We start from the raw sequence: 23,722 nt of genomic DNA, 5'->3' as shown, positions 1-23,722 counted from the left end.
TTTCTCAGAGAAGAAACTCCAGGGGCTGGTGGTGCAAGACTCACGGTGTTAGCACAATAACGCGAGCGAACAGGGTAGAATGAGAAGCCGGCCAAGGGAGTAAGAGTAGGGGCATTGCCTGAGTAAATGCAGAAAGGGCAGCGCGAGGAAGCCAACCAGCAGTATGGGGAGTGGGGACACCAGCAGAGCCAAACCCTACACACTCCACGTGCGCATGAGGCATGCCAACTTCATACTTTCAGGGACAGAGCACCTATTTCTGCCCGTTGTAACTAGCGAAACAATGAGGAGCGAACAACAGGGAGTCCTGGGCCCAGCTTGGAGCCAGGCTTCTACCTCGGCTGGCAGGAGGGGCCAAGGCAGAAGCCGGTGCTGCAAAGCCTTGGAGATCCATCAGCAGCTGAGCTGTGGACCAGCCGCCCGTGTGGCATCAAGTGATGGCCACGACAGAACTGTCACAGTGAGGTGGAGAAGGGGACAGCTGCTTAGAAGTGGCATGTGGGGATGGCAGGATCAAGGCAGGAGGCTCAGGAAAGAAGCAATTCTGAACAGACCCAAACAGGATGATTTAACAGAGAAATGCATTTTCAAGAGAGGCACTCACAAACACCCCTTGTTAAAGGGAAAGGAAAATAATAATAATAAAAAAAAAAATCACAGTTCAATCCTATGCAGCAATAAAGCCCTATGTGAATTGCTAACCCTCCTCTGTTTGTGTGGTGACAGCCAGACTAACAGACAACAGCAGAAAGACAACCTGAAATCAAGGAAGGCTCTCTGTTCAGGAAGGCAACTCTGCACACAGCCAATGCTTATGCTCTTTGCATTCAAGCCTCAGGGCTGGGGCTCTTACCGTAGTGATTTTTCCATAAAGAAAACAATTTTCTCTGCATCACAGCCCCAGAGACAAAACTTAAACCTATTCACCCTAAAGATTAGTCACAGTAAGACAAAAATAAATTCAAAGCTGGTGGCTGCTGAGGGCCCCAGCTCAGGGTTGCTGGGTCCCTGTGAGCTGCAGCAGTTGGAACAGAAATTATAAGACGAAGGCATTTGACCCAGAAATGCATTTTACTCTTTCTTGCACATAGTTGAGAACCTGCAAAATAAATGCAAAGCTGCAAAATGGCTGTTCTCATCCCACCCCTGCTTCAGCAAACCTGCAAGTGGGCCGAAAGACACACCAGCATCAGAACAGGAAGGGGTACAAGTGCTTCAAAGGCTACGAAAACAGTCTGGGGCTAAAATCCAGCACACACCAAAGCATGGGGCTGGACTGGGGCTCCTGACCTTTTCTCCACAAGCCACGGCTGCCAGAGTAGCCTTTTCCAAATAAGATTTCCACCCTATTCATTTCAGCAACACAGCCCACACCCTTGGGAAGAAGGGGAAAAAAATAAAGCAGGAAGATCAAAGCTCTGCAAGTCCATAATATTTTATTAGTTCCTTCCATCTGTCATGCACCAATGACTCATTGGGAAATAAGCCCCCTCTTGAGAACCGCTACCTTTTCGTTGCCGACTTCGGCTTGTGAGCAGCTGCTATTGTGCGCCTTTATCGGTTATTTGTTCCATCTGAACGGGTTTCGGCTCCTCATTCACAAACCAGCCTCTGCTCCTTGAATTGGAGGGCGAGGAAGGGGGAGGGATGGAGGAGGATCTCGCTGCGCTTCTGTCATCTCTTTCACGCTCCGCTCAGTGCCTTCTGCATCAATGGAGACCTTGGGAATCCTTGGGCTTTGTTCTCTTCTGCATGCGGGGGCTTTTCCTGCTAAAATAGCAGGTAGCAGCAATAACCCTCAGCACATACAATCATCCAAATCCATCTGCCGGGGTGAGAGAAAGACGCAACATGCTGCTTTTGGAGAAAGAAAAGCGCTTTGGGGGAGCAGGAGAGAGGAGGGGAAAGAGCCAGATTTCCTGAACACCTCTGAATAAGGCGGAGCAGAGGGAGATTTTCATAATGGAGAAAACTGCCTTGTTCCCCTATTACCAGGATGCAAATGGAGGAGTTTGAAAGGCTGATTGCACAGTCTGCTGATGGAAAAACTCCCTAAGATGCTGTGCTATGGAAGTGGAAGGGCTCCCACGCGTCCATGGCCCTTCCCACTCTGAAGGCATTGCAAGCAAGCCCCATCCTGCTTTCTCCAGAGCCGTGAGATCCCTTCGCAAAGGTACGATGGGGAAAGACTTCAATAGCCCTGACTTTCACCATCAATTAGGGATGCCCTACTGCAATCATGTTCAAGTTTGAGTATCCACTTTCATTTAAAAAATGAAAAAATAATTAAAAAGAAAATCAACAAACCAGATCCCACTCAATGGAATCAACTCAAGCATTCAAAATCACTCTCAAAATAACTCCTGGTTTTCAGAGGGTTTGACCTTGTTTCACTGAAATCAAGCTCCTTGCCTGAACACAGGCTCAAGCAAATCAAGAGAACCTTTTGTACCGAAGCCTCTCAAGACACCAGACTCAAGCAGGCCAGCCTGCCCTGGGCACACATCCCTCAGTTACACAGGTGGGTGCATGCAGGCACATGCTCCCATCTGTGTTCTTCATACATGGCTCTTTTTTGGCATAGCTGCTGCTCCTCAGTGAACGATAAGCCTGGTCTATTCTTTGTTAGGGCTTTTGTTAATGCACTGTTAGCGACTTTGCATGAACAGTACCCACTGTGCTCAGCACCACGCTGGGTAACGGCTGGCTCTGAAAAGGAAATTGCTCCTGCTCCTTCACCCTGGAGAAGGATGCCTGCACGTATCAGCTGCTGCTTTCCTCTGACCCATGCCTCCCTCTTACCCCGCTCCATCTGTCTCTGTAATTCAGGGCTTGCGTTTCATCCAGCCTGGCATTGCCTTTGCCAGCAACTGCAGATGTTTAGATGTGGATATTTGGCTGGTCTGAGTTTCTCAATGGCATGGCAGGTAGAGTAGCTCCCCCTGCCATTCCCAGCCCTGTGCTCATTCTCCAGGGCCCCAGAAGCATCTTCTCCTGGTCCCATGGTCATCCAAGACCACCTGGAGCTTGCAATAAGCCTTGGGGTCATATCACCTGCTTCAGAAAGTCTCACTCATAGTGCCCTGGGCCTGGATTGCACATGGCAGAGCAGGACCCCATTTTGTACAAGGAGTCATGCACAGAACCGGACTATTTGGGTAACCTCTTCGGTCTACCTATGAAACGTGATGTGAGGTGCCACACCTGAACTCCACCTCTGAAACAAAAGCAAAGAGCTAGTAATGGATTATGGGAAAGCCAAATATTTTCCTCATTCCATCCCAGAAGTATGTTTCCCCTTATTTAATGGGGCACTAAACCCAAAGCATAACCCTGGGGGAGTTGCCTTTCTTGGGAGGTATTTCACTCGGACTAGTACCACCTGGGCATCCCCAAGAGGATACGGTCCCCGCCACTCTTCCCTTCTGACACCTGAGCTGCTGCATAGAGAGGAACCGTGCCACTTGCTCACACAAAAGGCCACAAGAACCAAGCAGTTAGAGCAAAGGAAGATTTTGAAACCAGCACTTTACTGAGGTATCTCTTCCCTAAAGCTTTACCACTCTCACCCAGTGATTTCAGTGGCCAATCTCCTTCAGACGTCATTTGGCACCACTGCCCTGTTTGTGTTCACCTGCTTCCCCCCCCATCCTGGGTATGGGTTCTTCTAAGTACGTTCTACAAAGTGGTGTATCTCAAACTAGTCTTCCCTTTCAGCTGGGTTTTCTTCTGCCTCCTCTATTAACCACACAGTATTCACAGGATACAGGGCAGCTCCAACACTGCCCTGAAAGGTCCATTTTTGCTATAGGTATTTCCTGATCCTGGCAGTTCTGGATGATTTAGCAAACACAACAAGTCATTTACCCCTTGCTGCTTCATGAAACCATGTAATAAGCTTCCAAAAATCAGCACTACTGCCACCACCGCCATTGTGAATCTACTTCAGCTTTACAGAACAGCATCAACCCTGCAAACGTTCATGCCTCTGTCCTACCACAAAGTATCTGAGCAGTTCACACTATGCTGGCAGTAAGGAGAGAAAAGGAGAGCAAAAGTGCTTGGCCAAGGCTGCACGTCAGAGCCAGATAAAGATCCTGTGCTCCCAAGCTTCAAGCTTGTATCCTCCCCACCAGATCAAGCAAAGGTATCTGGATTTTGAGGCCCACCTACTCCTTCAGCAGAAAACAAGCAAGCAAACTTGTGCAAGCTTTCTGTGTATCCTGCAGATCCCAGAGAAACATTTTGAGCCATAAAGCAATTCAGAAGAAGAATTTTAAACCGTCTCCAACCTACAGTGCACCAGCCGCAGTCTCGTCTCGGAAGAATAGCTGGCTGGCCTGAACATCAGAGTTGATTATTGTCCTGAGGGTGCAAAGTCAGAGATGAGGCTGCTGCGCGTCATTAAACAAACAGATGGAGAGACAGCCCCAGAGGCTCAGACGGAGCCTGATGCTTTCTGGCTCTGAGAGTGCTTGTTCCAGGAGCAGGAGTGGCTCCAGAGTGCTCTGTGAAAGGAAAAGATGCGGTCATGGGCTGCAGCCTCAGAGACTCAAGCTAACTGATGATGGAGAACAGAGGAGAGAAGGGGACAGAGCCCTTTTCCTCATAAGCAGCTCATCGGGAGCAAGCATACCATGGGGCTCTGCTGCATGAGTTCAGAGTGAATCCATACTGCCCAGAATGGGCTCAGATGTGCTTAGGTGAGAGGAGAGCAGCAGCGATCACACTAAATACCATCAGGTACTCAGACACCATTTTTGGTACTAGAAGTTGCTGGGTCTCAGGGCGTGCATTTCTTAGCATTTTGCTTTGTAGGACTCTAACACATCTTATAAAGACAGAGTTTTAGAGGACAGAAATGTAAGTTACAGCAGTATTTGTAGGAACGTCTCCATTTCTCATTAGAGTTCAGCTACATTTTCACATATATAAGCAAATAGTGCAGCGATCCTTCCCAAACAGGGCTCCACTTTCACTTGGCACAAAACTGCTGCAGCTCTATCAGCATTAGGACAGAGCGACTTGGTGCAGCGTCGCCGGACATCCAGCACCTTTGCAAGCCAGCACATTCCTGAACTGCCACAACACACTGCTGTGCTTTGTGTGTCACCCCCCCCGCCCCTTCCTTCCACCATACGCTTGTTGAACAGCAAGAACTCTCAGTCGCAGCATGAATGCACACAGAAACCAATCCCCCATCTCCATTACTGGCAGCTCTCCAGCATACCACCAGTGCAGGGAGCAAGATGAAGCAGGACTACCTCCTCTACACCAGGACCTTCCCTTTCCTGAGGGAAGTGGAGGAAGGAAGATGCTGGAAACCAGGCCATTTCTCTTCCCTCCTGGAAAGAGCAATCATTAGAGAAAACCTGCTAAGGAGGACCAACGGTGTTCCTTCCAAATGTGTTCCTGCAGCTGCCTTGTAGTTTTCTCTGTTTCTGTGCTACCCAAAGGTAAAAACCAGACAAGAAAGGAGGTGGCAGCTTCTTCTGCAGAGTCACATCTATCAACACTACCAACCAGGCAGTGGGCCCAGCTGCAACTAAGGGATTGGACTAGAAGACCTGCAGAAGTCACTTTCAACCTCAATAATTCTCTATTTCTATGGCATTTCAGAACTAAAACCCAGTCAACGTGAAAATAAAAACCAGCCCTCGCATAGTTTTCATTTAACTTCTGACTACAATCATTAGTTAGGACCTTTCTATAAGTTCTCCTGGACTTTCTGTTTTGACCTTCAGGGTTCAATCCCAGAGGAGTCAAAGGAAGCCTGGCATGGTCTTGCAGCCAAACCAGGCTCTTGAAAGATGATGAATGACTTGATTTGCCCTAAATCCTGTTCAGTCTCCAGAGAAATGGAAGCCACATCCTCCACTGAAGCATCTCACAGCCAGGCCTTCCTTCTGTGCTATCTGGGAGCCTGTTAAGGTCAGGACTTTGGGAGGATGCTTACATCCTGCAAGTATAAAAGCAGGAACCCAAAAGCCCAGCTAGATGGAACTGAGCAAAGTTTTCTTCCAATCTTTTATTCAGTATAAGCAAGTGCATGACCTCCAGCCCCAGAGAAATCTCATGACTACACTCTGAAAAAAGTCACTGCTTGAGTAGGTGCTGCAATTTTAGAAACATAGGAACAGTACAGTGCTCTACAGATGTCCACATGGGGATTATGCAGCCCATAACTTGCCACAGGGACTTTTTTTTTTTTAATGGAAGCATCCTATTTACCTGGGGAGAATGATCTCATCCACCTACCAGCTTCTTGGCAGCTTTTGTCATGGTTAGAAATCAAGCAATATCTCTGGGACGGCAGTAAACTTCTCACAGAGTTGTTCTGGATGAATTCATGCTAAGCTGGTATTAATATCAGTTCCTTTATCTCCATTTGTGAAAAAGCCTCCAAGCATTAACAGCTTCGGTAATGATTCATGGGTTTAAATTCCTAAACCTTTTGAGAACAGGAAATTAAAGCCAAGACGAACAATACCCACAGATTAAATATATTTAGCTGCTGTGTTTCTTGTTGAGAAACTCAGAGAAATGTTTAGTGGTGCTTTTCATGTGGCTGCTCCATGTGGAAATGATGGCAGCTTGCATCTGAAGTCAAAATGGCAAACTAAAAGGGGGATGCAGGAAGACATTTTATTGTTTTCCTTGTGCTTTCTGCTCTCCAGCAGAGCTCCTCCAGGCAGGAGCTTCTCACTAGTCTCCTCAGCACCAGATAAAAACAACTCAAGGAACTGCCCCACATTATGTGGTAGGGCACAAGTCATGAGGGAGGGAAACCACACTTCTGTGGGCAAGTTCTTCCAGAAAGAAGACTCTGGAAACATTTGCAGAAGTGGGTCATGTTCATTCCAGGCAGGCAGCAGCAGACAAAGCTGGCCTCCACCACGCGGCACTGCAGCAGTTGCTCCCTGGGAGAGAACCAGCAAAAGCTCCCAGCATCTCCCTCCTCTTTTTGGGCTGAGGCATCCTTTTCTGCATTTCATCCATCACTGCGTTGAGTCAGGAATCAAAACCATCCCTCAGAGCCCCAGTTCAGTGCCCTGGCTGCTAGGTCTCTGCTCCTCTGCTCTCGGAGCTGCTTGTTGACAGCTGTTTCATAGAGCCAAGGATCTCAGCTCTTTGTTTTTCCCTACTTCATTAGCTAAACAAACAATGACACCATATAAAATACCACCCGGCTCATCCATCTGGGAGATGCAAACCCATGAAAAACTATCTCAGGGACAATTTTAGAAACAGGCTGCGCCTCTGCCAAACGTGAGTGCTTGGATCAGCGTGGTGGCTGAGCACTCAGCTCCAGTTCTTGGAGAGCCAGCAGCACTCTGAGCTGAGCCGAGCCCGCTGTGAGAGCAGCTCTGGTGGGGAGCTCGTGAGGACAGAGCACAGCCATCGAGATACCAGGGAACTGAGCTATAATACTGCTAAGGCTTTCAATTAAAAGGCTGTTGATGACCAAAATACCAGCACCAAGTAATTCTTTGGGAATAAATTTGAGTTACAGATATTACCTTGGGCTTGAACTCTTAACAGACGACTTTGTAAGGACATTTAAGGCAAACACGCTAAAGCTGCCTGTCTGGATGGGAGACAGATTTCCCCATAACTTTTAGCACCAGGTGTTTAAAGCTAAGCTGCCATGGGAGACCAAGACTGCAGCAAAACACAGGAAGAAAGGCATCTGGGTGGAGAGACCCCCTTCCCCACATCCCCATCGGTCACCCAGAGAATGGTCACCCCATGCACTCAGCCAGAAAGGGGTTACAGCTCCACGACCTACCAGGACCTAGGCACATGCAGGCAGTGGATGGAGCCCACCGATACTTGGAGGAGACAGGACTGCACACTTCACAGCTCTTTGGAGCAGGACTCTCATCTTTTTTCTTGATTTGCGTCAAACCCTCTGTGACAGGGTCACCAAGCACAGAAGCCTTCTCAAAAAAACTGCTGACACAGGGTGGCAAAGTTGCTCAGATGGACTGAACTCATCATCCAAGGTAGCCTGCAAGGACTCCCCAGCTACAGAAGAGATCACTCTGCACAATGAAAAGTCCCTTGCAGAGCCCAGAGACGCAGGGCTGTCCAGTTTTCACCATCAGAGTTGCTTGGGCCAATATTTGTCCCAGCCTGTGGTTAGAGGGAGCCAGCTCTACCGCCCATGCAAATCCCTGGGAAACTTCTATCATTTCCTGATGGGTTTGGATCAGATCTCCAAGGTTAAAGGCAAATGGTTTATCCAGGCAAAACGTGCACTTGTTCTAATATATGTAGCAGACTGCTTTTGCCCCCATGGAAATGCTTGATGACAAATACCACCACCGGTATCCTCCCCAGCACCACGTGGCCCAAGGCACCATGGTCACACCAGCTCACTGTGCAGAAGAGCAGAGAAGCCAGCATTGGGGACATCTGATGCCTGACTCAGAGCAGCACACAGTTCAAACCACCCTCATAACTTAAAAATAGGATAGGCAACTTGCTGGAGAGAACCAGCTTTTCTATAAGAGAATAAATAATTTACATGCTGAAGCAGATAACTTTAGTTAGTGTTTTCCTATGCCTAGTCCTACTTTCAGGAGTCTCAGGGAGAAGAAACATGCCACAGGCTAGCAAGTCTAATTTTCTATTCACATTTCAGTTGAGCCGAAAGGTCTCTGATCAGAATCATTGAGCAGTTTTGTTTGTCCCTACTTGGATTACTGAGTCTGAAAAAGCTCTTCAAGATTTGCTTCATATAACTCTGGGTCTCCAGTCTCAACATCTCTGTCTAGGGAATAAAACACTCAAAGTGATCCTCAGAGACTGCCTGGCCATCTTTTTAAAGACAAAACCTTCCCTGCTGCCCCCTGCACCATTAGCCAACTGGACACCGCATCTTGGCATCTGCTTCGGAGAGTTTCAGGAGAAACGGGAGTATGCAGAAACACCTCGGTATTGTCCACGCTGCTCTGTGCTGATCTCCAGTTTGACTCCCCCAAGTTACCCACCTCCACCCTCCATTATGCTGACTCCAAAGGATTGCTGTGTGGCCCATAACAGGCTGTGGGCTCCTGGCTCACACCATAATTGTAGTTTGTTGTGTTGGACTAGATCTGAATATCTCTTTTGAGAAGAAAACAGTGGCACATTCACCTTCCCATGGATTCTCTTCCCTTGCAGAAGAAGTAGAGAGGCTGGAGCTGGGAGCTGTTGAGCCAGCGCTCAGCGTCCTTTGCAGATGAGGCAGAAGGACATACCTGATGGGAGTTAGAGCAGCTTGTTTGACTCATTCATGTACTTGTCTCGGGCAACAGGCTCAAACCCTTCCAAGAAAAGTCACCCAGGAGCACAGAAGTTCAAGAGAAGGTGTCAGTCTGCTGAGTTGTCCCCACAGGCAGCTGCAGCTTTGGCAAGGGATGAAGTGGCTTCAAGTGAGGTCAGGCTAGCGGTACCCATCCTGCTGGAGAGGCAGAGGAGTGCTCTTCAGACTCTTGACTGAAAGATGCAAGGACCACGGGGAACAAGGGCTCTTCTCAGTGCATTTCAGGAGAAACGAGAGGGGAACTCCAGATGGGCGAGGACAGCAAGGCTGAGCTTCACCCTTCAGCTGCACTGTCCCCATGCCCCAGTCCACGCAGCCCCAGCACCATGCTGTCCTCTCCCCAAAACAAGGCAGCCAGTATTGTGTAGGGCAGGCTGCTATCATGGAGAAATCTAGTCTGATATTTTCACTGTAGAGCACTTTGACTTGCAGCATTGGCTCTGTAAAGCAGCAGCACCCCCACCACGACCACAGCTTGGCCCTCATGTAGCTCTGTGGGATCCAGAAGAGGACATCTCTATGGCAAGAGCCTGGTGGTACCACAGGGCAGCTGGACCTGCCACACCAGTGGGTAAACAGGACAGCTGTGTTCCTCTACCATAGCCTTAAGAGGCATCAAGTCCTACAAATCTGGTCATTAAAATCTAAATATATTTGACTTTCAGGTATTTTTGAAGTGTTTTAATAACCCCTCTCTTTGCTTGATAGTATCACCCTCAACAGGCTTACAGGAAAAAAAAAGGCAGCTTAACACACTCCAGCTCTGACTCCCCCCCTCTCTAAGAAGGGTCTCAGGAACTGATCCTTTCCATGCCATGAACAGTCAGCAGACAGGCAGGATTCCTCTGTAGCCAGGATACCAATATCCAGCCTCACCATTGCAACAACGTCGTGTCAGCCCAAGGCCTCTCACCTTGCATGATTAGCACAGTGCTCATGATGTAGCTGAGCATCCTGACCCCCTGCAGCAGATGGCAACAGTACTCACACACACAAGCCAGTTCCTTCACTTCTAGGAGGTTTCTTCCACAAAGCTCAAACATTTCAGCAGAGCTACAGATGAACAGATGCTGTGAAACCCAGCTACAGGGAACACCAGTCCACTCTTCACTCTTGCTGAAGGAACAGGGAGTATATTTGGGGTGCAGAAAAAGTCTACACAACCAAAACTAGGAATGCAGGAGGCTGCATTTTTTCTCTAAAGCTTCCAGCCCCTTCTACATCCCAGGGACATTTGCTGCTTCTGCAGCTCCGCTAACAGACACCTTTCACAGTCCAAATTGAAAGCAGACAAAGTGGCTTCAATTAAGCCACAAATTTAAGAAAACTGACAGCATCATCTAGAAGCAAAATAGTCACTTTGAAAAAAAGAATCAGGAAACCAGTTTCTTCTGGATGGTATTTCCATCAGCCACCACTACTACTTTTTGACTAAACCTGTTCCCAAACTCAGATTTGAGCAGTTTGGTCCTTAAAAAAAAAACAAAAAACAACAAAACAAACCAAAACCCATAAAACTGTTTACGGCATTAAAAAAAACCCAAAACACTACAAGGCAGAAATCTGCCCCATTTATCACTTAGCTCCAGCTTCTTGGTCAGCCATGAAGACTGACATTTTGAGGTTTAGAAAGAATTCCTTCATTCTCCATGAGAAAGCAGCATGAAGCAGATCAACCCACTAAAAAGCTGTAGTATATTCCTTCTAGTGACATGCAAGGCCAACTGCGAGGGCTGAGTATTTACAGATATAAGGGTCTCCAGTGTTTCAGAAAGATTCACTTGGGAGAAGGGAGGCATGTCAAAGTCACCTGCCTCTTCAGCTGGCATCTCAGTACTTTGCCATGGTCTCAATACTTCCAGGTTGGCCCATACACTTAAAAGTTCCATTCTTTAAGTGTCTTTTATTTTTTTTTCACCAGAGGTACCACATTGTCTCCTTTTTACCTCAAAGGACAGCGAGTACAAATACAGCACTAGAGACTTAAGATAACTTTATATTCCACATTTTCTTTTCATATCAGCCATACTGGATTCTCTTGTGTTCACGTCAGAGTTTTTTCCCCCATACCAAATACTGAAATATCTACTTATGTACAGAAATACAAATTACTCTATAAATTCTCCAATTCAGGTCTTCTAGCCACATGCACCAGGGTTGACTTTGCATGTGCATACACACACTCCTCTAACTCAGCTCACAAGCACTACACTTTTTTAAAATTTCAACAAATTCAGCTCCTTCCCTTCCCAAAATGCAAGCAGCACTGCCCATGAATTTGAGAGCTCACTAGAACAGCAAAGCATTACTGCCTTACAGATGGCTGTCCCAAAGCAAAGTGGCCAAGACACAACCGAGTTTGCATCTGCCTTGTGGAGCTAATTACATACAAAGATGCTTAACACAGACAGACAGATTCACAACATTCCTCACAGCATAGCAGAGCTGCTGCCTGGCTCCAGCCCCTCCTTGCCCCATTACTGCTGAGCAGCTTCAGCTGCCTCTCTTCTTCCAGGGAACCCACCGCTTTTTGGATAAACTGGAAGGTGCCTTTTCAGAGAGCAGGCTAGCACATCGGGGCTGGTAAGCACAGCAACACCACACTTACCGCGACTCTCCTGCCACCAGCTCTCCCGGCCCCAGGCTCCCCAAGAGCTGGGGGAAGAAGCACCAGCCAAACACAAACCACCCCCTTTTCCCCCAGCCACTGCTTTATCCTTCAATTTGCTTCCAAACCTTGTCCTAAATCAAAGCTCAACTCAGCTCAGGTGCTGAGAGTAACCCACAGTCCCCTTCTAGGAGGTATATCACTCTACCAGGGCGTCCTAGCTGTTCCCAATCTTCCCAAAGCCTCCCAGGCACCGCTTGCCAAATTTCCCACTACGCTGCTGATTACTCAGCCTCCTGTGTCTCTCAGAGTTAACTCAAACCACATGTCCCAGGACCCCTTTACCTTAACAAGCAACACCTAGCAGCAAGCCCCACTCTTACAGCACCCTGCATCAGGCCCCCCACCCCCAGCAGAAGGGTGCAGAATTAGTCCATGCAGCTGAAGCTAAAGCAAGGGTTTGCAAGACGAAGGCAATAGCCCAAGCAGCACTGAAGTAGTGGCTGCCCATGGCAAGGCTAGTTTCTTCCAAGCCTGACCTAAGCCAACTGGGCAGGACAAGGTCGATTCACCAAAAGCCCACATCTTGCGTAAAGATGATTCTTACATTTTCAGCTGGAAAATTGAAACAGAAACCACCTGTTTGGTACCCTTGTACAAAGCTTGCATTTTTTGTATTTTAAAGGTACATTTGAATTGTTTACTTTTGACAGTTTTCTAGGAAAAAACACAATTGAAGTAAGGACTGCATTTTGACGGCCTCTATAATTTTTGTGATGCTTTTCACCAGAAACCCAACTTCGGGGTTTTGTTTTGCTTTCAAGAAAAAAAGAGAAGAAAAAAAAAAATCAGAACTCTCCAAATTCCCCATGAAGGAGGAAAATGTGGCTTTTAATTGCGTTTTAAGAGATACCTTTCACACCCAAAGGCCAGAGAGCTGTGCCAGGACTGGGCCCTTGTGTGATCCTTCCTGTCAATGAGTAGCCATCAGAAGACTGCATATTTTGGGGAAGTCCTCACTGCTTCAGAGCAGAACAGAGGTGCGTTTGCAGGTTCTAGACGGGTTGCAGGTTGTGGTTCCAGATACCTGCAGTGATGCTGATGTAATGTGACCCTGATGGAAAGTCAAGGGTCAGCCTGGCTAAATTAACAGGGAAACCCCCCAACATTTTGTTCCTGATGCAACAGTTGAGAGGAAGGTTTGACATCCACTTATCTCAAATCCAGCACTTCAGGCAGAGGGGAGGCTGGGTCCAGCCCTGACTTCCATTCCACTTTTTTCCCTTGCGAACGGTTAGCAATCTCCTCCTCCAGTGACAACTCACTCCTTGAGCGAGGACAAGGGCACTTGTAATGGCCTCTGGTTACTCTGGGAGGGGTCCAGCGTGCACTGTGCACCTTTCCATCCACCCCCACCGGATACACTGTGTGTACTGGACACATGCCTCCAGGGTATTGCCTTTTCTTGAACAATGTTTAAAGTATTTGGTCTCACAGGTTTATCAGAGGGTGGACTAAGAGACCCATGACTTGATTCAGGCAGGGGCTGGGCTTGTCCCTCAAGCTTCGCTCTGACCTCAAGTCTTGGCACCACTTCACATTTTCTTTCATGTCCCCAGAGGATTGACTTGATGCAAGGCCAATGAAATCACTGTACCAGGTTTTTCCCTGGTCTATCTACTGTCTTATCTACTGTCTTCTACTGCCCGGTGCCAGCTCCTGCAGAAGCAGGCTAATATTTTGAGGGAAGAGATAACTGGTGCAATTCTACCTCATGAATATTACACAGAAACTATACATAAAACATTGAGGTCAACAGAAACATAAAAACACGGTACATCTGGCATCAGCCAGTAGGGAGGGATTTTTGTATATTGATTTACTCCCATCCAAGGGAACAGCATTTTCTGGAATCAGTGGTGCCCTGAACAGATATTTCAAAGTGCAAGGCGGACAAGGCAGAGCTTCCCCAGCCATGCCTGCTGGCAGAAGAGGTTGGCTCACTTTGCCACCAGTTCCCTGCACCTCCCCAGCCAGGCAGGGATGATGCGATCTGCAAGGCCATTCGGCACTGGGCAGCAGAATCTGGGCACACTGCGAAGGATCTTCAACACCTTTACATGTAAGATGGGACGCCAGCACACAAAAGGACCAGCCGGAGACAACCAATGTTTAGACAGGAAAAAAATTCTGAAATTCTACCTGAATTTAGGAACTTCAAAAGTGTGCCTCTTTTTGAAGAGTGATGATAATCCAGCAGGATTTGCGTAAAGCCACCGTGAGAGGTGAGAACAGGCTCTAAATACAATCCTACATGACTGAATTTTAAGCACTCCAGTTGGATCCTTTTGGCATTACAGTGACAATCTTGGCATCATCACTCCCACAGTTGTCTGCAATTAACAGTTGCCACACTCAAACCTCCTTGCGTTCATTAGCGTCCAGGTCCTGCCTGACAGCCCACCGAGGCTGCAAATGAGACAGCAGAGTAGGCTAGGAGATGTTTTGCAGGAGGAACTTCAACCACTCCTTTCCCATCATCCCTGACCATCACAATTTTCTCTTTAGACTGAATGTCTTTTCCACTTGCTCTGGTGTTCTGTGACAGCACTGTTAGTGCTATCAGAAATAACAGTAGTAGGTTAGACTGCAACGTCGTATCTGCATCTTTCTATACCCTGATTGCCAGAGCTGTGGGGGTACCAGCATTTCATAGTGCTGCAGCCCCTAGAAATACTTAGTATCTTCAGATGGAAATTAAAAGTCTAAATCTACAAAGAAAAGCCAGACAGGGTGAGAGGCTGCCATTCTGATTCACCATGTACAATCAATAAAGAGAAAAAGCAGAACCTGATTCAGTATCATATTCAAAGTACAGGAATAGCTTCAGTGACACAAGAGTATAGTCCAGGGAAATTCATACAGAAGTGTGTACTAGGGAAACAGTATTTGCCAGTGTCACAGGCTGCTGCTGGCAGAGCTGGGACTGAAAAAGAGACCGTTGGCCAAATCTGTCTTAACCACAAGGCTGTCCTTGGCTCTCAAACACTAGTGTGAGTGAAGCAGTTTGTATTTTATCTCAATTAATTAAGTTGGAGGGGGCAGGGGAATAGGGACATTGCGTTCCAACTTTAAATTGCATTTAGAAAGCCATATCCTCTTATCCACAAGGAGAGCAGAGGAAGATGAAGAAGGTCTTGCTGAGCTATTTTCCACTACCTTATAGTTTCATGATTTCCCTAGCTTTCAAAAAAAAAGGTATTTTACTGAGAATCTTCATGTTTTCACAGGTCTGTCTTGGAGATTTTTAGAAGCACAACTGCCAAACCTACCCCTTGTCTCTGCTCCTCCTGTGCCACTAGCTTGGATATCTCAATAAAGAGCAGAAAGAAATAGAGGTGGCCTTAAAGAAAATACGATAGTGGAAAAGCCTAGAACAACACATGCACAAGGAACTTAGTTCTCAGCCACTTTCAGTTCATTCCAGGCTGGCCTAGGCTAGGAAGTGCAAGATCTTCCAAGGCAGGAGCTGGGTGGTTTCCATTCTTGTCCATTAGCTAAGGTACCAGGTTAGCCCTGACCAGCCCAGATGTGGCTGCTTGAGCGTTTAGTTTTGCAGAGCCCTTGACTTGCCTGTACCTTAAGGCAGTCCCACCAGACTTTTGTTTTCATGATTACAGACTCACTTTAAGACTTCTTTGCCCTCTCCTTCCTGAGACCCCTGGACTAAGGTCTTACCTTGAAACTACTTCCCTTAGTGCCCTGAAGAAGGTGCCAGGAATTAGAACTCAGTCCCATCCTCCCATTATCGCTAATGGAGTAAGACCTTGAAATCCCAGCCTCCAAGTTGTACCAGCCATTGGAGAAACAAGCAGGATTTCTATTAGATCAACAATACAAGCTATAATCAAATTGAATATTCACAATACTGTCTTTCCTTTTCTTCCCATACTGCTTCCTTCTTCAGTGAGATAGTTTAAGTTTCTATTTGAGGTATTGGTACCCTTTTGCCAACGTCCCTTCTTGTGTCTGCAACCAACTCCTTATACCTCATAGCACAAACCCTGAAAAATTGCCTTCTGTGCTCACTCCAGCCAAGCCTGAGAATAAGAGATGGCTGATAACTGAAGAGGTTCTGACCTGACATATGGAAAAGATCTTGCTACAGCCCTGCTCTTCCATCTGTTATTCATCTAACAAAAACAGTTCCTAGACTTAGAGATCATAAACTCTCTGTCAGTTTGCTCTGCACTATAGCACTTGACTTTCTACTGCTCAGAGTGTGCCAAAGGGAGGACCTCGGCAGAAATGGAAGAGGGATGTTTATCCAGTTGACAGACTGGTGGTCTGACTCAGCTAATTCACACCAGCCCAGTGGAAGCTTCATGCTAAACACAGAATCGCTTCAGTTCTTTACTAGATCATCTCAACTCATTGACAGCTGAATAATTCCTTTAATGGTAACAACTGGGAATAAAATCACAGAACCACTGAGGTCAGAAAGGTGCTCTGTAGATCATCTAGCCCAAATGTCCTGCTCAGAGCGGGGTCACATAGGGCAGGTTGCTCAGGATCATGTTCAGTCGAGTTGTGAATAGCTCCAAGGGTAGAGACTCTACCACCGCTCTGGGCAACCTGTTCCCATGTCTGACCACCCTCACAGTGATCTTTTTCTTATCCTGCATTTCAGTTTGCATCCATTGATAGGATCCCCCCTGAGCCTTCCCTTCTCCAGACCAAACCACCCCAGCTCTCTCAGCCTCTCCTCATAACTAAATACTCCAACCCCTTAATCTTGACCCTGCCTTTGATTCATTCCAGTATGTCCGTATCTCTTTTACACTAGGAGTCCAGCACCGGACACAGCACCCCAGATATGTCTCACCAGTGCTGAGTGTGGGGGGAAGGATCACCTTCTCCACTGTTGGCAATGCTCTGCCTAACACAGCCCAGGATGCCAGTCGCCTTATTTGCCATGAGGGCACATTGCTGGCTCATGCTCAACTTTGTGTCCACCAGGACCCCTGAGATCCTTCCTCTGCACAGCTGCTTTCCAGCAGAGCGGCCCCCAGCCTGTACTGGTGCCTGGGGTTGTTCTTCCTCCCCAGGGACAGGACTTTGGACTTCCCCTTGTGTCCTGGTTTCAGCTGGGATGTAGTTAACTGTCTTCCTAGTAGCTGGTACAGTGCTCTGTTTTGAGTTCAGTATGTGAAGAATGTTGATAACACTGATGTTTTCAGTTGTTGCTCAGTAGTGTTTAGACTAGAGTCAAGGATTTTTCAGCTTCTCATGCCCAGCCAGGGCACCTGACCCAAACTGGCCAACAGTGTATTCCATACCATGGGACATCCCATCTAGTTTAGGAACTGGGAAGGGGGGGGGGCAGGGATTCGCCGCTCGGGGACTGGCTGGGTGTCGGTCGGCGGGTGGTGAGCAATTGCCCTGCGCATCATTTGTACACTTCAGTCTTTTTATTACTACTGTTGTCATTTTATTAGTGTTATTATCATTATCATTATTAGTTTCTTCTTTTCTGTTCTATTAAATCGTTCTTATCTCAACCCAGGAGTTTTACTTCTTTTCCTGATTTTCTCCCCCATCCCACTGGATGGGGGGGGAGTGAGTGAGCGGCTGCGTGGTGCTTAGTTGCTGGCTGGGGTTAAACCACGACACCTTGTTGAACTGCACAAGGGTCCTGTTGGTCCATTTCTCCAGCCTGTCCAGGTCCCTCTGGATAGCAGCACAACCCTCTAGCATATCAGCCACTCCTCGCAGTTTTGTATTGCCTGGGCTTTGTATATAGGACTTCAACCAAAGGATACTGATTAATGTTAAAGTACTTATGCAAAAAAAGATAATTTTTTTTTTTTTTACTGTTTTCATCAATGATATGATCTTATATGATCTCACAAAGCTGTACCTGAAGGCTGCAGATGTGTTTGCACAAACTTCAACTGTACATGACCAACTCATAGCTCAAAGACCTGAGATCCAACAGCCAATCTCATGCATCAATGTTGGAAAAGGGAGAATCCTACACAGAGACAATGATATGCATCCTATCCAGTCATTCCTCCCTTTTATTTTATTTGTCGGGTAAATTAAAATTACAGAATTAAAAACTAGCTGCTGCAACTCAGAGAGGCCAATATCCTCTGTGGATGACTCATCCTCCTGTGGGTTTTTTGGGGGATGTGTTCCCGAGGAAATGAAAACTTGCTAATGTCTTTTTTTCTCTCGCTTCCTTACACAACACACTCACTGTTCTCCTGCTTAGATGCTGGTGTGCATCTCTGTGGGTCCTCTCTGTGTCAAGTTACATGGGCTGCCTGATCTTCTAGATCACATAGGCAGTGGAGTCCAAAAGAAGTAACAGTGGTGTCATATCACACCTGCTTCTGTCGCTGGCATGGCAGAACAAAGAACGAAAATACCCATGAGATGGGCAGAGACTGAAACGAGAGTGTGGCAGAGAAATAAAAGAAAGCACAGCTCTGAAGAAAGAGAGGCCACACAGTGTTATAGCTAAGTGATGACAGCCAAGTGCTGGTTGATTTTTAGTGGAAGACCACTGGGCACACCCAACACTGTGTTTTACGTGGCCTTGCAAGACCATGAGAAACTGAAATAAGGAAGTCAAGCCATGCTTGCAAAGTCTGGGTTCCAGCTGCTTCATAACACACTTCCTTGTGGTGCCGTGCCTTCCAGATGGCACACTGCACACCAAAAGCGGGCAGCTGAGAAGAGCAGCAAAAAGTCTGACACCTTAAAGTCACCTTGAGATGAGGGTGAAGAGCACAGCCAGGAGCTGGCACCAGTCCTCACCTCCCTGGAGCAGAACAGCAAAAGGGATGGGGCAATGGGGAGGCAAACCCCATGAAATCGTTATGATCTTACGAACTCCTCTGATCAGCTAAGCTGAAGAATTAGGGAAGCCACAAAGCTGATAAATCAGTTCCCAAGAGTCCCAATCCTTTCCCCTCATATCCATAGACGATGCTGGGATTTAAGAGCTTTTGACTGATGGAAGGAAATTTTTTGCCCCAGAGGCTCTCCTGCGTGCCGGCAGAGCTTTTGATGTGCATCAGATTGAGTCTTCGCGTCTCAGAGCTGATGCAGGCCTGGCCCTCAGAGCTTAGCATGCCGGTCATGAAAGGACCTGATCCCCCACTGCTGACAGACGCTGAGCTTTTCTGATGTTCGATATTTTTAAGTGCTTTTGGGACTTCTGCTCTAAAATGCTTCCCTTTAATTTCCATTTAATTTCCTTAAAATTGTCACTGGAGCTGTTGATATCTCTGACACGTGTCAAACGCATCCTTTTCTCTGCTGTCTCTTTCTCCCCCACTGTGCAGTATATATAAAGATTTAAAAAAAGGTTTTTGGCTCAGCACTTTGCTACCCTCCTCCACACTTTTTTTGAGCATTCAACCCTTTTTTTTAAATTAAAAAACCCTAACATAGTGCACCTAATTGAACATATAATTGTTTCACGTAGAGTTTCCCCAGAGAATTATGTAATCTCAACCTGTCTTCCTTAGGCAGCATATAATCATGCAATCTACTGTTTCTCTTCTTTCTTCTCCCTTTCTTTTTTTTTTCTCCCCAATACTTGTAATAAGTTTTCCACCTTGTCTAGACATTTCTGACATATGCTGCCTTTACCTAATCTTCAGCCACTGCAGCTGGGAGATGTACCAGCTCTCCTCTTTCTGCACCTACCTCCTGGATCTCAACACCCCCCACCTGACAAGTCCTTATTCCAGCGTCTCATCTGCCAGTGCTATTTCTACCCCTTCCAGCTGTGTATTTCATCTCATTGAGGGATTTTAATTTTTTTTTTTAATGCTGCGACTGCTACCCTATTAGGGTGAAGGTTCTCTTTTAATGGGAAAATACCTGCAATGACCAAAACTGGCCATGTTTGATGATCAATGGCTTAGGATGCTACAGTAATTAATTTAATGCTACTAATAGGTAGGCATGATCACAAGTTTTCCATTGTGGTAGGTTTGAACAAGAAAAGAAAGGCGGGGATATTTTTGACTATGTTGTTTTATGAAAAAGCTACAGTTTTGCCCTCCAAAAATGATTTGCATATGGAAAGATGGCCAGGATATTTCTTGGAAATTGTGGCTTGCCTGCCTTACCTTCTGCTGTCCCTCTCTCACCAGGCAACATCCCCCATGATGCAGCACATTTGGAGATCTGTCAAACACAGCCTCCATCCCCGGAGAAGGCGTGAACCAGCACAACACTATGGGAACTGCAGCTGACCAAAGGTTCCCCCAAAATTCCCACTGAGCACTGCAGCAGTATTTCAAACTACCGTTACCAGTCCTGGACAGCATGCTACTACTGGAAAAGCTCACTGTTTTCCATAGGTAAAAGGCCCTGTCTTCCCAACCCCAGTTTGAATGAGTCCAGTCCTTCAGTTCATGCTAAGACAGAGGTTAAGTTTTGTCTGAGTCTGGCAGGAAACTCCTTTCCCCTTGTTAGGGCACAGCTTCCACTGGGGGACAGAGAGCAGAAAGCAAAATTATTTGCAATCATGTATTTGAAATGTGTAAACGAAATTACCTTGCAGTGAGTTCACATCCCTCCAGATCTAACTTTTCGCCAACAATCTAGCAAATATGTTCCCCCGGCAGGAATGTTTGCTGAGACAATAAATCACATTTTTTAGCCCTTTGTTCAAAGTAACATTGAAATATGTAGTGGTGAGTATTTACCTCTCCAACCTGATCATCAGAACTACCCTCATCCACTTGGAGATTAGGAACATACCACATAGCTGATGTGTCCAAGCACCGAAACTTTGAATCCAAGCAATAGATTTGAAGATTGTGTTTGCACACCCTGAAAAGTCCCAAGTACTTGCAAACAACCTTACAAAGCAACTGCAAAGACCTGGGGCACTCCAGGTAGGTGAGAAAAGGAGGAAATAGCTTGAAACTGGATTTGGTTCCATCTGGTTCCCTCGCAGGCAACACCTCTCATGTTTACACAGGCACTTCTCCTGATTTTGAGCTTCCTCAGGCTAGCTGACCAAACAGTTGCTACATTTCTCTTGCAACCTGCTTCTTACCAGCTTTCCAGGTTCTTGTTCCACCAGAGGCAAGTTACTGCCAGTGACATGGAGACACATTTAAAGCATCATATCTAATTCCTTCCCATCTTTCCCACATTACCTCAGTCTAACTGGTATTGAGACGTTACACTCTTCAAGTTACAAGTGCTTTGGGAAGGGATTGCCTGTATTTGGAGGACTTCCATCTTCCCAAGCACAGAAACAAAATGCATGGGCATCCTACAGCTTAACTTCATTCTGGTGCCCGAGTGAAAACGGCCTCCTGTTTTGAGTACTTAGCCTGGGACGTTGACCACTACCTTTGCTGCCCAAAATAAAATGTCCCATTCCCAAGCACTTGCCCGTGCCCAGAGCCGCAGCCCTGGGCAATGCAGGTGGGCCCACTCACACCTCCCACCCACGCAGGTCCTTGGCTACACCCCTCAGCTCTGCCCATGGAAAACAGGGGTTGCTCTTTTCTGGTCCAAGCTAAGGGACAGGGCCACCACATCCCAAAGCCATTGGGTGAGTCAGATCTACTACTGTGTACAGTCACAGCCCCACAATTTAAGAAGGGTGTTCAGGTACTGGAATGTGTCCAGAGAAGGGCAACAAAGCTGTTGGAGGCGCTGGAAGGAATGTCCTGTGAGGAGCATTTGGAGAAAAGGAGGCTGAGGGGCGACCTCATTGCTCTCTACAGCTTCCTGACAAGGAGAAGTGGAGAGGAAGGCGCTGATCTCTTCTCCCTGGTGTCCAGTGATAGGAATGGTGGGAATGGTTCAAAGCTGTGCCGGGGGATGTTTAGACTGCACATTAGGAAGCATTTCTTTACTGAGAGGGTGGTCAAACACTGAAACAGGCTTCCTAGAGAGGTGGTCGATGCCCCATCCCTGTCAGTGTTTAAGAGGCATTTGGACAATGCAACATGCTTTAACTTGGTCAGCCCTTGGACTAGATGATTGTTGTAGGTCCCTTTCAACTGAAATAGTCCATTCTATTCTATTATGTGTTTCCTAATCTAGCCAGCCACTGACACTTGCAACCCATTCACAAATTCACAGAGCAGCCTCTACCAGCAACGTTACAAACAGTCCCAAACATTCCAAATGCATATGCAAAAAAACTAAAAGCAATGGTTGGTTTCTTTTTTTTTTTAAATATATGTTTTTGTTTCTCTTTATTTCCCTTTGAATTTTGGAGCCTTCAAGGACTGCATTTAGCAGGTTCTTTCAGCAACTGTGATGTGCTGTTGAAAAGTGACAATCCCTTGATCCAGGACCTTAGGCTTTCAATGAAACTCAACGTAACATTGCAACAGACTGTTATGCAACTATAACCCTGATGCATATCTCATTTGCAGCACTTGTAAAGAAATGAATCACTTCCAGACAGTGATTTGTGGGATCCTGAAGTAGCTGCAAGAGAACAGCAGGCTGCATTTCTAAGTCTGTCACACCACTTCCAGGTGACTCCAGCAATGTGCTCTGCTCTCCAAAGCCATAGCCAAGTACATGAGACAGCCCTGGGAGCCAGGAGACCTGCCCTCTTGACTTGCCCATTGACTCATTCACCGAATCCTGGCAAGTCACTAGAAATGATTCATTTTATCCCCCTGCAGAATGGGCTGTGAGAGTCACTCCTTTAGGGGAGCAGAAGCCCTCTGTGACCTGCAGCTGAGACTCACAACAAACACCATACCATTATTCCTTGTTAGCAGTGTTGTTCTCATAGCAGGACCACGGCACAGACAATAGCCAAGCAAGCTTTTGCAACACCATATGAGTGTAGTAGAGTGAAAATAACTGAAGCCTCTCTCCTAATTTAGATGCCACAGGGAGGTCACAGAGCAGCAAAACAATATGATTTCTTGGTGCTGACCTTTCTTTTGATAAACATCAGTTGGAATTTATTTTTAAGGCTACCTGCTGGAGGGTCTCCACTTGCTCCTTGCTTTGATAAAACAGCTGTTGCAGCCTCCGCTGGATTCCTCCCCTCTCATCCTGGGTGAAGAACCACAGGTTGTATCCTGATTAATAGGACTTAGGAAATCTGGGCTCATAGTGCCCAGTGTTACAGCTGCATCCTTCCACGGAGTTAGGCAGGGGCTGTTCTGCAACAGGAGGCAGCGGGAACTCAACCAAAGCAGGACCCAGAAACTCCAGTGACTTGAAGCAACACGCAGATGAGACAATCAAGGGAGATGCCAGTCTAGCGAAGAGAAGAACAAAACCAACATGGTTTAACATGACCTGCTGCACATGCCATCCTATCCATGACCATCATTTGTTGCTACCAGCCCATCTGAAACAGCCTGGGCCTTGCCACCCTGCCTGGGCAGCAGTGCCCTGGGCCATTACTGTACCATATGAAAGCACCACATTTTCCTAACAATCTTCTGTGTGAATGTTATGTTACTTCCTCGGTTGGCAGCTCCAATCTGCCAGAATGTTAATGAGAAACTAACAAAGAGCACCAGGCTAATGCAGAAGCAGTAATGAAGATTAATCTCTCCCCAGAGAGGATGACATGCCTTCTCAGAGACCTAGTGCAGCACAACATCATTTGGAGGGTCAAAAGTGGGTCAATGAAAGCTAATTAATAGCAAATCTCTCTCTTGTTCTTAATTACGGAGTGGTGTGTAGGGATTTCAAGTAAGCTGCTTGGTCCGTTCTAGCCGCTGAATTTCCAAGCTGGGACCCGTAAGCCATGCAGGAATTCAATGGCATAACTGGGC

At 46.9% G+C, this 23,722-nt stretch overlaps 2 long non-coding RNA genes across 2 annotated transcripts in view; both read right to left on the bottom strand.

The window, feature by feature from the left end:
• The window catches only part of LOC138690918 (uncharacterized), a 171,484-nt gene extending 163,956 nt beyond the window's left edge, over positions 1–7,528 (bottom strand). Inside the window, exon 1 of the long non-coding RNA XR_011329709.1 lies at positions 6,259–7,528. This is a non-coding gene — a long non-coding RNA (uncharacterized lncRNA). The remainder of the gene's footprint in view (positions 1–6,258) is intronic.
• Positions 7,529–23,052: 15,524 nt separating this feature from the next.
• LOC138690810 (uncharacterized) overlaps positions 23,053–23,722 on the bottom strand; it is an 89,560-nt gene continuing 88,890 nt past the window's right edge. The window contains exon 4 of the long non-coding RNA XR_011329598.1: positions 23,053–23,196. This is a non-coding gene — a long non-coding RNA (uncharacterized lncRNA). The remainder of the gene's footprint in view (positions 23,197–23,722) is intronic.

The sequence above is a fragment of the Haliaeetus albicilla genome, chromosome 24 (genome assembly GCF_947461875.1).
Source record: "Haliaeetus albicilla chromosome 24, bHalAlb1.1, whole genome shotgun sequence".
Taxonomy (NCBI): domain Eukaryota; kingdom Metazoa; phylum Chordata; class Aves; order Accipitriformes; family Accipitridae; genus Haliaeetus; species Haliaeetus albicilla.
Note: the sequence above shows the minus strand (reverse complement) of the source record. Positions and strands in the feature narration are given on the sequence as shown.